The sequence below is a fragment of the Urtica dioica genome, chromosome 8 (assembly GCF_054948205.1).
Source record: "Urtica dioica subsp. dioica isolate 48M chromosome 8, U.dioica_male_clone48M_v1_H2, whole genome shotgun sequence".
In the NCBI taxonomy this organism is placed as follows: domain Eukaryota; kingdom Viridiplantae; phylum Streptophyta; class Magnoliopsida; order Rosales; family Urticaceae; genus Urtica; species Urtica dioica.
The window spans coordinates 10125394-10138871 of record NC_142763.1 but is presented as its reverse complement, the minus strand read 5'-3'; the positions used below and the strand labels follow the sequence as shown (position 1 = coordinate 10138871).

The following is a 13478-nucleotide window of genomic DNA, read 5'->3' as shown; positions in this document are numbered from 1 at the left end:
GTCACAACTCCTCGATCCCACCGTTTCAAATACTTCTTCATGTCGTTTAGTGCTTGGAAAAGGGGGTGATGGTATCTACGGCCCGTAGTTATCATCGACGACACTTTTTTGAAGAGTTACTATAAAGGCACACTGTTTTCAGCATGTGGTATGGATGCGAATGAACAAGTTTACCCCCTCGCATTCGGCGCTGGTGATTCAGAATCTACTGAATCCTGGGTTTACTTCTTGACAAGGTTAAAGGAAGCAATCGGGAAGAGGTCACATCAGGTCATAGTGTCTGACAGGAACACGGGAATCATTAACAGTGTGAAAAAGGTTTTCACTAACTCAGACCATGGTTATTGCATGTTTCATATTTTGAAGAACGTGAAGAACCAAATCAAAGGTCTATCAAAAGAGGTGAATTGGACGTTCTATGCTGCAGCAAAGGCATACACGTATGCAGAGTTTGAAAAGTATATGCTTATGATAGATGAGGAAGATCCAAGAGTCCGAGCTTATCTTCAGAACGACGTAGGCTACGAAAAATGGGCTCGTAGTTTCTACACGGAGAAGAGGTACTCAATAATGACATCAAACAATGCCGAGTCGCGGATAGCAATGAATGTCAAACCGAGAGAGTTCCCTATTGCCAAGCTATTTGATTTTCTCCGGGAGAGAATGAGTAAATGGTTTTACGAACGTAGAGAAAAAGCGTTGGGAACGTTGACGATCCTTTGCGTTGACGCGAATAAAAAACTTGAAGAATACCACGCTAAATCTACTGGACTGGGGGTACGTGATAGGCATTCAATTTTTAATTTTTTTATAATATGTTTTTAATTATAACCCGTAAAAAAATGGTATTGGGTGCGGAACAGGTGCGTCCATCATCGGTGTACGAGTTTGAAGTCGTTGATAGAGAGGGGCAAAAGTGGGCTGTAAATTTGAGACAGAAGACATGTAGTTGCCGTGTCTTTCAAACTGACAACTTTATCTGTCCCCACGGCATTGCGGCTTGCGGTTTTCGAAACTTCGCAGTTGAGAAGTACATATCAAATTACTACACCACCGAATATTGGAGAAGTTGTTATGCAGGTGTAATTCATCCAATTGGCAGCGAGGAGTCGTGGAATTTTCCAGAGGAAGTCACGCAAAAAATAGTAAATCCACCTCATGTTGCGGCTCGTGCCGCCGGAAGACCGAAAAAGAAAAGAATACCCTCTCAATGGGAAGGGGATGAGGATAGAAGGAATAAATGCAGTCGGTGTGGTGGAGTAGGACATAATCGAGCCACATGTCGCAACGCGATCCCGACCCACCATAGCCGACCCCGAACATGAGCTCGATTGTTCCTTTTTTTAAAACTTTTTATTTGATGTACCAATTTGGATTTGTACTTTACTTTATTTCTCACTTAGTTTGTTATGTTTGTTATGGATTTTTAAATTTCTCATTCGTGACGTTTTAGTCCCATTAAACAATTTCTCACTGACAGAGAAGTCACGAAATAACAATTCTTCGTGACATAGAAGTCACGACATCAAATGTTTTCGTGACAGAGACGTCACGAAATCATCATTTTTCATGACATATAAGTCACGACATCCAATTATTTCGTGACAGAGAAGTCACGACATCATCATTTTTCATGACATAGAAGTCACGACATCCAATGTTTTCGTGACAGTGAAGTCACGAAATCATCATTTTTCATGACATAGAAATCACGACATTCAATTGTTTCGTGACAGAGAAGTCACGATATCATCATTTTTCTTGACATAGAAGTCACGGAGTTCGTGCCATTTTCGTGAACCATGATATCTTTCGCTGTTTTGACCGAGTTGGTATTTGGGATATGGATATTTAATAGCAATAAATGGCATTCATAGCAATTAAATTACTAAACAACCAACTTTGGAAGTTAGGTAAGAATATTTATTTTAGCATTTACTTACCACAAAAGTTAGGTAAGGAATCCTCATATTTATCCGACCTTTGATATTTACCTCATATCAAACTGATAATATTGTTCGAAAGAGTCTAACGGTGAAATGGACGCTAAAGATCCAACGACGAAGGGAAGCGATTCGAGTAAAAAACTTTCGACCCTGAATGAGACGTCGGAGATGCCTTCAGGAAGTGCAAACTCAACCGCGAGATATTACATGATTCCATCTCCGCGCCATCCCAGGAAATTAAAGAAGCGTGATGACATGAGCGAAGCTGAATACAACGAGTATGTAGAGATGCATGCAGGTGAGGATTACAAATCTCCGGTTTTGATGGCTAACTCCGTTCTTCAAGAAATATTCGGCGAGAATTGGGAGGAATTTTTGAAATCAAAGGGAGCTATTGTCGAAGACCATAAAGATTTGCCGGCTTGCCAAAGGGGGGTGGATGGAAAGAAATAAAATGTAGTTCGAGATGAGGTACTCAATATTTACAATGTTTTAATGTTTTAATTATTTAATGTTTTAATGTTTAGACTATATCACATGTTTTAAAATTATTTTTATAATTCTCGTCCTCCTATGATCATATGTTTTTAAGACTTTTTCGTGATGTACTAATGTTGGGTATGGACTTTTTTTTTCCAATTTCGTAACATTTTAATATTCATAACAACCATTGATCCCCTACGACGGATTTTATGAAAAGAAGAAGAGATTTCTCATTAAATTCCATCAAAGGGAACAATTTCGTGACTTGTATATCACGAAAACGTACCGTTTCGTGACTTGAAGACTTCATTTTCGTGACAGGAACGTCACGAAATCCCCATGTTTCGTGACGGGAACGTCACGAAATCCCCATGTTTCGTGACGGGAACGTCACGAAGTCCCCATGTTTCGTGACAGGAACGTCACGAAATCCCCATGTTTCGTGACACCAACGTCACGAAGTTCCCCTTTTTCGTGATATGAACGTCACGAAGTGCATAATATTCGTGACAGGAACGTCACGAGATCACTATTTCTCGTGAGAGGAACGTCATGACATCCTAGACTCTTAAATGAGTTGTTTTGGGAGGAATACCAACGCTATTAATCAAAACATTCCAACATTAAGGAGAAATTAGAGTTGAAAACGACATGTCGGACGACATGACGTTCAACCTCATTCACCTATGTTCATATGTTTATTAGAGTACTTTAAATTCTGTCCCTTTGAGATGATGAAATGAAATGGGACAAATGAATGTATGTCAACAACACTTAACGATACAAAACGCATTAGTTCGTCAAGATGTTCTAGGTAAGTAGAACTCACTTACCATTTATCATTCTCATATTTTCTTGATATTCTAGGTAGGATGTCCATTTATTCTTCAAATTTTAACATTTTAATATTCATAACAACCATTGATCCCCTACGATGGATTTAATGAAAAGAAGAAGAGATTTCTCATTAAATTCCATCAAAGGGAACAATTTTGTGACTTGTATATCACGAAAACGTACCGTTTCGTGACTTGAAGACTTCATTTTCGTGACAGGAACGTCACGAAATCCCCATGTTTCGTGCCAGTAACGTCACGAAATCCCCATGTTCCGTGACAGGAACGTCACGAAGTCCCCATGTTTCGTGACAGGAACGTCACGAAATCCCCATGTTTCGTGACACCAACGTCACGAAGTTCCCCTTTTTCGAGATATGAACGTCACGAAGTGCATAATATTCGTGACAGGAACGTCACGAGATCACTATTTCTCGTGACAGGTACGAATGATAAATATAAAAATTAAAAAAGAGGTATTTTACAATACCTCATTTTATTATTTTGTAGTTGTTTAACTTGAGTACGGTTCGAACCCGTTACCTAGAGGAAGCCACATAGCAATCGTCTAGGCTTTCGGGAGAGTCGTGATAGGTGGAGCACTAAATTTAAATTTATACAATTAAAAGCTGGAGTTCAGGTTAGACTCGTTATACTCATTGTGACAGGAACGTCACGAAATCCCACTTTCGTGACATTATATTAATTTTCGTGACAGAGAAGTAACGAAGTGCCCATTGTTCGTGACAGAGAAGTAACGAAATCCCCATTTTTCATATAAATCATATGAATTGTATTTCATATAATCACATCCAAAAGAGTATAGAGTTACATATTTAATAATTTACTGGCCCCTATACGTACTTATAAAACGTAGACCATGTCTTCGTGACGACCTTGTCACACAAATTCTACAAAGGAGAATTAAGAGTCACACCGCCATCACAAAGACATTCCAAAACACTACACTTCACCCTATTTAAAAAATTTGGATCACTAATCGCTTCTCCTACTTTCAATTCTCTTCGTCTGACTCAACATTGTTTGCCATCTTTAATGCCCCGTGCTTGTACAACTCGGTTGCCATCTTCTTTCTGTACATGGAAATATTGTCTTGATGCAAACTACTCACCGGAATCCCATGGATCATAAATTCGGCGGCCTTTACGCAAAACATGCCACAGTCTCCCCTGTTCATGGTTGCTTACTAGTATTAAATATACATCAAAATAGAACATGATAAACAATTATGAGAAGAGATCTTACCCATTGGATTGTTGTGGCATAGGCGCTATTACTATTTTAAATGGCTCCGAGTTGCCATCTCCCAAACCGACGACGGCCAACACAATGGGGATAAAATCCGCCATCATCTGTATGCTATCACGAACATTGCGTGCATACTTCGAGTCCATAGAGTCGTATATTGTTAGCGCTCTACGGCTTAGGGAAATTACGACAAGGAGCCAGTGGTCCGGCACATGGACAGGGACGTAGATAGTGTTAACATCTGCCCATGGAGTGTTTGCAAAACCTGTTTTTTTTTTCGGCAGTTATGTAGTCAAGCACAACTAAATGGTCCGTCCAATCAAACACGTCCTTGTTCTTCGCTTTGGACCAAGCATCATGGCATCGGGTGAGCATTGGTAGAAAGTACGAGTTGGTTGTCGTAAACGGCTTTCGGACATTTCCATACTTCCCCTTCTTTCTCAAGTAGTAGAAAATGACGTCCATATGCTGCAAAATAAAAAATTCACAGAAATCAGTGACATATAAGTGTTCACTTCGTGATAATATTGTCACCAGATTCTTATCTTCATGTGGTGACAACAACACAGTTTCTGGTGACAATGTTGTCACGTACTAAATATTAACAACAAATAAATGCAGTTAACTATTGAGTATGTAGAATAACAAGTGAAATCCAAGTGAACACGTCCTTGTTCTTCGCTTTGGACCAAGCATCATGGCATCGGGTGAGCATTGGTAGAAAGTACGAGTTGGTTGTCGTAAACGGCTTTCGGAAATTTCCATACTTCCCCTTCTTTCTCAAGTAGTAGAAAATGACGTCCATATGCTGCAAAATAAAAAATTCACAGAAATCAGTGACATATAAGTGTTCACTTCGTGATAATATTGTCACCAGATTCTTATCTTCATGTGGTGACAACAACACAGTTTCTGGTGACAATGTTGTCACGTACTAAATATTAACAACAAATAAATGCAGTTGACTATTGAGTATGTAGAATAACAAGTGAAATCCAAGTGAACATCCAGGTTCAGAAATTCATTGTCACGACATATAGAATTTATTACATGAAGTTCAAAAAACCAAATAAAAAACAGGTCACAACAAAGCTAGAAAAATCATGGTTTTATCTATTTACATTCACACAAACAAAAAACAAAAAACAATCTGAAGTGCAGTGGTGTTTGTCATCCCTGGCTCTAAAAAACCTGGTTGAGCGGACGTACCTCTCCCGTAAGCCACTCAACCGGGGTCCACAAAGAGTAAAACCACGTCTTCGATGTAATCTCAACCACCGTAAAATGGAACGAGGGAGATAAATCTTCTTCTGGTGACTTGTACTTCGGACTGCTGAAAAATCACAAGTATTAGATCTCATTTTTATTTAAAATTACCAGACAATATATGTAAGAAGGAGAAAGATACTTACGCATTTTTGTGATTCGATTTAAGACCAACTTTAATCCATTTAGCCATTGCTGCAATATCTCCCACAGAAATCTCGTCTTTAGGGTAGGAGAATGGATAGACTGACGGTGGCCGAAGTGGTCGTGTGAACCTCGTAAACACAGCCGGCGCGGGTGTCGGTGTGAAGACCGTTGGCGCCCTCCTATGGCGAGTAGGCTTTTCATTTGATGATGAAATCATTATGAGCTTTCCAGGCATCTTCAACAACGAGGAACAGACCTCATCAGCCGCCTCTGGACGTCGCATAGGCGTTTTAGACTCCTGGGTCTCTTCAGCTCGGGTCTGGTCCTCGCCGGCTTGGGTTTGGTCCTCGCCGCCATCAGCGTGCGTTTGGTTCCTGTCTACTTCTTTTGGCCCTTCATCTTCAGGACCTCTCCCACCGTCTTCGTCATCTTCACTATCATCTTTTTTCTTCTGCAGATCATCTTCTTTACATTGGCCTCCAATAGATGGCTGATCTTCATCATTTTTCTCGGCTTCTTTGTTCTCCAACTCATTTGATTTGTCCACAACTACATCTTCCTTCTCCTCTTCTTTGTCATTCTCCTCTTCTTTGTCCTTCTCCTCTCCCTTGTTCTCTTCTTTGTCCTTCTCATCTTCTTTGTCCTTCACTTCTTCTTTGTCCTTTTCCTCTTCCTTGTTCTCTTCTTCTTCTCCTTGCTTCTCCGTCACCTCCTCCTCATATTTCTGAAGGTTGACAAAATCATCATCCTGAGATTGTTGCTTGTCCAGAACCTCTTTCAAGGTTTCTGAAATGGATCGCATTTCAGTGGAAAACTGCTTCTTCCACTCAAGAAACTCAATTCTGAAATGTTTCAGATCCTTTTCCATTGCGGACATGCGTATCTGCAATGTACAAATAATTTTGTATGAGAATAGAATCACGAAATTAAGTATTTTCGTGACATACAAGTCACGAAATCAATTATATTCGTGACATAGATGTCACGACATCACGTATACTCGTGCCATGAAAGTCACGAAATCAAATATTTTTCGTGACTGTTATGTCACCAAAATATTGGAATTCGTGACTTACATGTCACGAATTCGTGACTTACTTGATTTCGTGACTTTACTGTCACGAATTTACTTTACTTAAGAAACCATTACCTCAATTGATGATGATGCTGTGGTAACAATGTCTTCTTTTTTCTTCTTCCCCCTCTTCTCAGAGGGGCTCACAACAGTCCTCGCAGTTTTCGCAGACTCTACCTCACCACCGATCGGCTTGAAATCGATCTGGAAGAGGTCCGAAGTTAATCAAAATTTAATTAAATGTAAATATTCTTATCAATCATATTCATACCTCTTGGAATCGAATCTTTTGTAGTTGGGACTCCAAGACCTTCCCTGATTTAGTAGCCCAACGCCTCATCAGCGGCGTTGCGTCGGCAACGAGTATTGAGGCGAACTCCAGCTCCACGAATCGTGGGATGCACTCGTAACCCCATATCTGGAGTGGGAACACGAAACCCGGCAGGTGGAGTTTTGGGTTCTTACCCTCCTTGATGGTCTTGGCCTTGCTCACAAAGCCCACGATAGAACCTAGAAAGAAGTTCCAGGCGACGTCTCCCCATGGGTAGTTGTTGAAAACAACCGGGTCATCCACCATCTTGATGTAGCTATCGCAGGGGAGGTTGACGGTCTTCTCGGCCGCCAAGAGAACATTGTACAGAAAGTGGAGGAGGAGTAGTCTCACCTTCCTCTCATCTGGCCATTCGTGGCTACTCTCAAGGACTGCACCAATGTTGGCCATTTTCCGGCAAAGAGCACCATTACAGAAGGTGACATTGTATAGCCCTCCCTCAACCACATTAGCGTACCGTGGTTGTTTTGCGTAGTTTTCGCTGAATCTTATCCCTGTGATCAGGGAAAAGTGCTCTTTGGTGAACTCGCGGGGTCTTCCACCAATCTCCATGACCAGAGAATCGTTAGATGCACCGGCCTCATCATAATTACCAGATCTCAACACCAAATGACTTATTATTCTGGACAATTTTGTTATCAAGGGCATGTCTAGAAACTGCCCAAAACACGTCTTTTTGAATAAGTCTTTTTGGTTGGCGGTCATGCCGGTCTCCTTTTCGAAATCGTCCAAGTTCCCATGGAAGTTGAACGAGTAGCCTGACTCTATTTCATCTTCTTTTATCCTTCGTATGAAACCCTAAAAATTACAACATTAAACACATAAAAGTTAAAACATTAAACACATATGAGTTGGAACATTAAACACATAAACATTGTGGTTTTCGTGACAATTGTGTCACGACATTTCTGGGTTTCGTGTGTCACGAAACTTCTGGATTTCTGTGACAATTGTGTCACGAAATATATGGGTTTCGTGACACCTATGTCACGAAATTTATGGGGTTCGCTACAATTGTGTCACGAATTTCAGGGTATCGTGACATAGTTGTCACGATACCCAGAAATTCGTGATATAGTTGTCACGATACTCAGAAATTTCGTCACATAGGTGTCACGAAACCCATATATTTCGTGACACAATTGTCACAGAAATCCATAAATTTCATGACACAATTATCACGATACCCAGAAATGTGTGACACAAAACAATTCACAGAACCTACATCTAATATGAGCAAGCCTAGAAAAATCTAATTTTCTTACAAAATACACACATAATCCCCAATAACATAAAAAATGAACACTTTTGTCAAACTAACAGTTACATGAAACACACAATAAACATGCAAACCCATGAATCAACACAAAATCCACACATAATCAACACAAAATTAACATGCAAGTAAAAAAAACTCACCTTCTGATGTCTCTCGGATGTACAAGGAACAGAGGAGTCAGAATTTGAAGGCGACTCAAGAACCACCTTCCTCTTCTTCTTCGGCGGCGCAAGAACCTTCTTCCATTTCTTCGCCGGGGAGTTTTGCATTGGTGACTCCGAGCCAAAAGTCACGCGTGGACTCCGACGCGGGGATGCATGCGTCACTGGAGGTGGAGTTTCAGCCGATGATTGAGGAAGACTCCTCTTTTTAGGGTTAGGTTTTGGAACTTTTGGGGGGCGTTTGGTCGGCGACTTGTTCTTTATCTTCATTTCTTGGGCGAAGAATGGACGAGAGTGACGAAGTGAGTGAGATTATGGAGTTTGAAAAACAAATCGAGACGGTTTGGTTAAGGAAGTTGGACGGTTTTTTTTTTTTGTCGCTCGCCCTCACTCTCTCTCTCTCTCTCTCTTCTGGTTAAACTCGGTCAATGAAGAAATGAAGAGGAAGGTGACGTGGAGGCAAGGTAAGAAATCCGGTCATTAATAAAATAGTAACATTTTTTATTTAAATTTTAATATTCACGGGGGTAAAAGGGTAATTACATAAATCAAAATTAATTACCAAGTCCTATTTGTGACCTTTTTGAAAAAAAGTCCAAAAAAGTAAAAAGCATTTGATTTACTACTATTTAGAGCAATTTCTCTAAACGTAATATTTGTTGTCGTAGGATTTATCTGCTTCTTTTTCGTTGGGGTATTTATTTTGAGGAGCGAGAGAAAATGAACACATATAGGCATCGATCTAATATACCTGCCATAACTGAATGAGGTCAAAAACAGAATTGCATTAACAAAAGCATAACCCATCATCCAAAAATAAGCCAACCGCCACCTAATAACAACCTATCTAATCCAAGTTTTGAGGCACAAATTTTCTATCACGTACATATATATTAACTAGAAAGAAAAAGATGATGTCGAAGAAAAGAAAAACTATTAATATATAGAGCAAAGATCTTTGTCACAAATTCATCGTTGTCGTCTTTGAGTTGCAAAGCGACGATGGCGATGATGATGAATAAGGTGTGGTTGACTTGTTTTGTGCTTGCAATAATCGGTCTTATGGGTATGACTCATGTCTCGGAGGCGAAAAAGTTTATTCATCCGGGCGTGTTGGACCCTTGCCACAGGCCCGGCGGGGTCTGCGCCGACCCCAACGCGCCAGCGCGACCGGTCAACAAGTTTTCTCGCGGTTGCTCGATTATTAATTTTTGCCGTAACAGACCTCCAAAACCGGCCCCTCATAAACCCTAACTTGGCCTCTACTCTATGTAAGAAATAGTAGTATTTGACAAACCCTAGTTTGGGTTATTTATATCGATCCTACGTACGTAAAGGCTTGTAATTTGCATGCATACTTATTGTGAAAGTCGTATACATAATATGCCAAGATATATTGTAACATTTGTTGTTCTTAATTTATTTGAAATCCACCTTCTTTGATTTTTTTTTCCTACGTTTACAACGCAAATGCAATATATTAATATTATTTGTGGCCTTTGTGATTTGCTTGGAATATTGGAGGATGGTTTAATGGTATTTGAAATTGAATCCAGATCATTTGTCTACTTTTCTGTGTTTCAGTTCGTGTCTCTCCAGTAAAAATAAGTCAATTTGATTATTTTAATTTATTTTTAAATAAAAATACACAAATTATTAAATAAAATGATGACACGACTTATTTTTATTGGAGGGACACGAAGGGAGACACGAAAAAAGGACAGACGATATGGGTTTGTACTCTTGCTATGGTTTTGGCTAAGCAAGCGAGCAGTTTATAATACGGCAAGGTTTAATTGGTAAATCGTCGTCGGTTGTAATTTTTTAATTTGTTTTTAAAAATTTAAAATTGAATTGGATTAGCTTAAATCACTGGAAAAGTATTATAATTGTTTGTTTTTTTTAATCAAGTATATAAATAGTGAACGCATTATACTTAACATGTAATGCTCTCTAAACCCTAGATGAACCATTCTTTCCTAGATCAGCTCTTGTGAGACTTTTCTATGAAAAAAATATAAATTAAGATCGAACATGAGGACGACATTCAAACGTTGGTGCATCGCACCGAGTGACTGCAACGACAATCAGATAAAAAAAATGACACCGAAAGTTGGATCTTCGAAACTTTGTGAATTCCATATTCTCTCGAATAATTTGACGGGCCACTAGGCTAGTAGATAAAATCGACGTTTGTTTCTTCGTTGGAAATAAGTTATCCTACTACGCGAGAGAATCAATACGTACGGTGTTTCTCCACGGGTGTTCTCTTTTTTGAACGATGGTCGGAAAGTTTCAAGGACATTCTTGTGAACGAGGCTTTTTCGGAAATTTGAAGCAACTCATAAACATAGCTCGAGATAGCTTGTAGAACTAACTTGAGAGCCACCTATTGTTTCAAACCGTTCTCTCGCGGAGAAAGGCAAAAAGATCTTTCTTTTTCCGCCACGTGGGGCCAAAGCCTCAATGCTCACTTTGAGCTTCGTTGAATTAAGCGAGAGAACAATATCTGACGACGGCTTTAATTGTGGACCAGCGTCACATAGCTGGCAAAAACACTTTTATAAAGGCTGTCTCGCTTTTAAAAATTAGTGACGAAACAGAATAAAGGTCTATGCTTTATAATTATACTAGTTGAATAAACGCGCGATGCGCGAGTCAGCAAAATTTTTATTGTTTTCTTAAAAAAAGTGGGAAATAAAAATAAAGAAAATAAAATAAGTTGAAGACTTTTAATTTTATTAAATTAAATCTAGAAAAATCGTTGTCAATGATGTTTTAAAAATAAAATAAAAAAGTAGAAAAAACCTCTTTTATGATTCAAAAAATTTTAAAATACTGCATGTTTTCCTGTCTGTAAAAATACTGCAAGTTTTTAAAATACTGCATGTTTTCCCACGTAACGGAACCAGAATGAAAGTTGAAGAGGCATTGCCTCTTATTACTATGTTATGGATAAATAAAAAAGATATAAAAAATATATTGATGAGAGAGGGAAAAAATATTAAAGGCGGAGGGAAAAAATAAAGGATAATGTATGTTATCGATATAATATAATATTAGCAATTATGATTATAATATACATAAAAAAATTATACAAAATATATTGATGAAAGAGATAGAAAAAAAATATAAATAAAAAAAGATACAAAATATATTGATGAGATGGGAAAAAAAATTTAAAAGTCGAGAAAAAAATAATAAAGACCGGGGGAAAGAAAAGAAAAAAATATATAAAAAAAAAGTTAAAAAAAGAAAAAGAAAAAGAGGGAGGAAATAAATTAATATACATAAAAAAAATTATACAAAATATATTGATGAGAGAGGGAAAAAAAATTAAGGGTCGGAAAAAAAAATGATAATATATGTTATTGATATACTATAATATAGTATCAGTAATTATGATTATAATACACATAAAAAAAAATCAAAAAAAAATCAAAAAATTATAAATGATAATAATGTTAATGGATGTTTGGAAGGAAAAAAAAAAAAAAAAATCGGAAAGCAGAAGGCAAAAAAAAAAAAAAAAAAAAAACTTTAAAGAAGTGAGAATGGATTAACCAGGTTGCGCCACGTGTCGCCGATTGGAGGCGCCACGTGGCAGAACCTGGTTAAAAGCATTCTCTCTTCTAATATGTAATGGATAAGCATCCAAGAAGTTGAAGGCTTGAAGCCGCATTTATCTGAGAAAGAAATGAAATGCCCTTTTAGGCAACAAAGAAGTTGCTTTAAAGATATATAAATGAATAAATAAATAGCATTGAATACAACCGTTGGCGTGAGCAACAATAAAGATATGCATAGTGGAGTTTATATTTTAAGGAGAAAAAAAATATAGAAGAGTTTCGAGTTTAGACAACTTATTTTAATCATAATATGAGCTTTATTGACGACAAATTATAGCCGTTACTACATTATTAGCATAGCATGTGAAAGAAAAATTTAATCGTAAATTAGAATAATAAATAAATAAATAAACATAGGACAAATAACTGACTAACATCAATTATATAATATATGTCTATAGTTATTGAAGTAGAGATCATCCTTTTTCGACACACCAACGTAATTAAGTGCTAAAAACACCTCAAAAACACACGTTGGTAAATGAATTCAATTTCTAAAAGGAAATTCATGGAATGGTAATAATAAATTTGACGAATGATATCTCATAGAGTCACGCTGGGGTACTTGCAGTATCCATATCCTGAAAAATAAATCAATAAACCAGTAACTAGTCATGTGATTGTTTTCTCAGATGTAGCTTAACATTGACAAAAGAGTAATAGTGATTAACCGATTTTTAACTGTAAAAAATTACATTTTTATGTTGGAAAACAGGGCATTTCGGTTAAGTTTAATTTTAATAAAAAAAATAAAGATTAACCAAAATCCAATCGTTAACTGTGACAGACCAAAATAAAATAAAATGAAGTATTTCATGTCAATTAATTAATTCGAACGTGCGAGATTACGTAAATTGATTACATGATTACCACGTGACACAAAACAATCTCCCCTACCTCATAGTTTTCCATGTCGTAATTTAAATCCACGTGTCATGGACTCATGAGACGCACGATTCTCATAATTATTAATTTAAAAGTTTTGGACACGGTTGTTTAATTTAGTCTGATGATAAGCAAATTAAATGCAGTGACTCACCCGGATCTTTGGTGGTC

The 13478-nt window shown here is 37.8% G+C and overlaps 1 protein-coding gene across 1 annotated transcript in view; it reads right to left on the bottom strand.

Moving 5' to 3' along the window:
- The window catches only part of CHIP (carboxyl terminus of HSC70-interacting protein), a 58837-nt gene that overhangs the window by 43490 nt on the left and 1869 nt on the right, over window positions 1-13478 (bottom strand). The window lies entirely within an intron of this gene.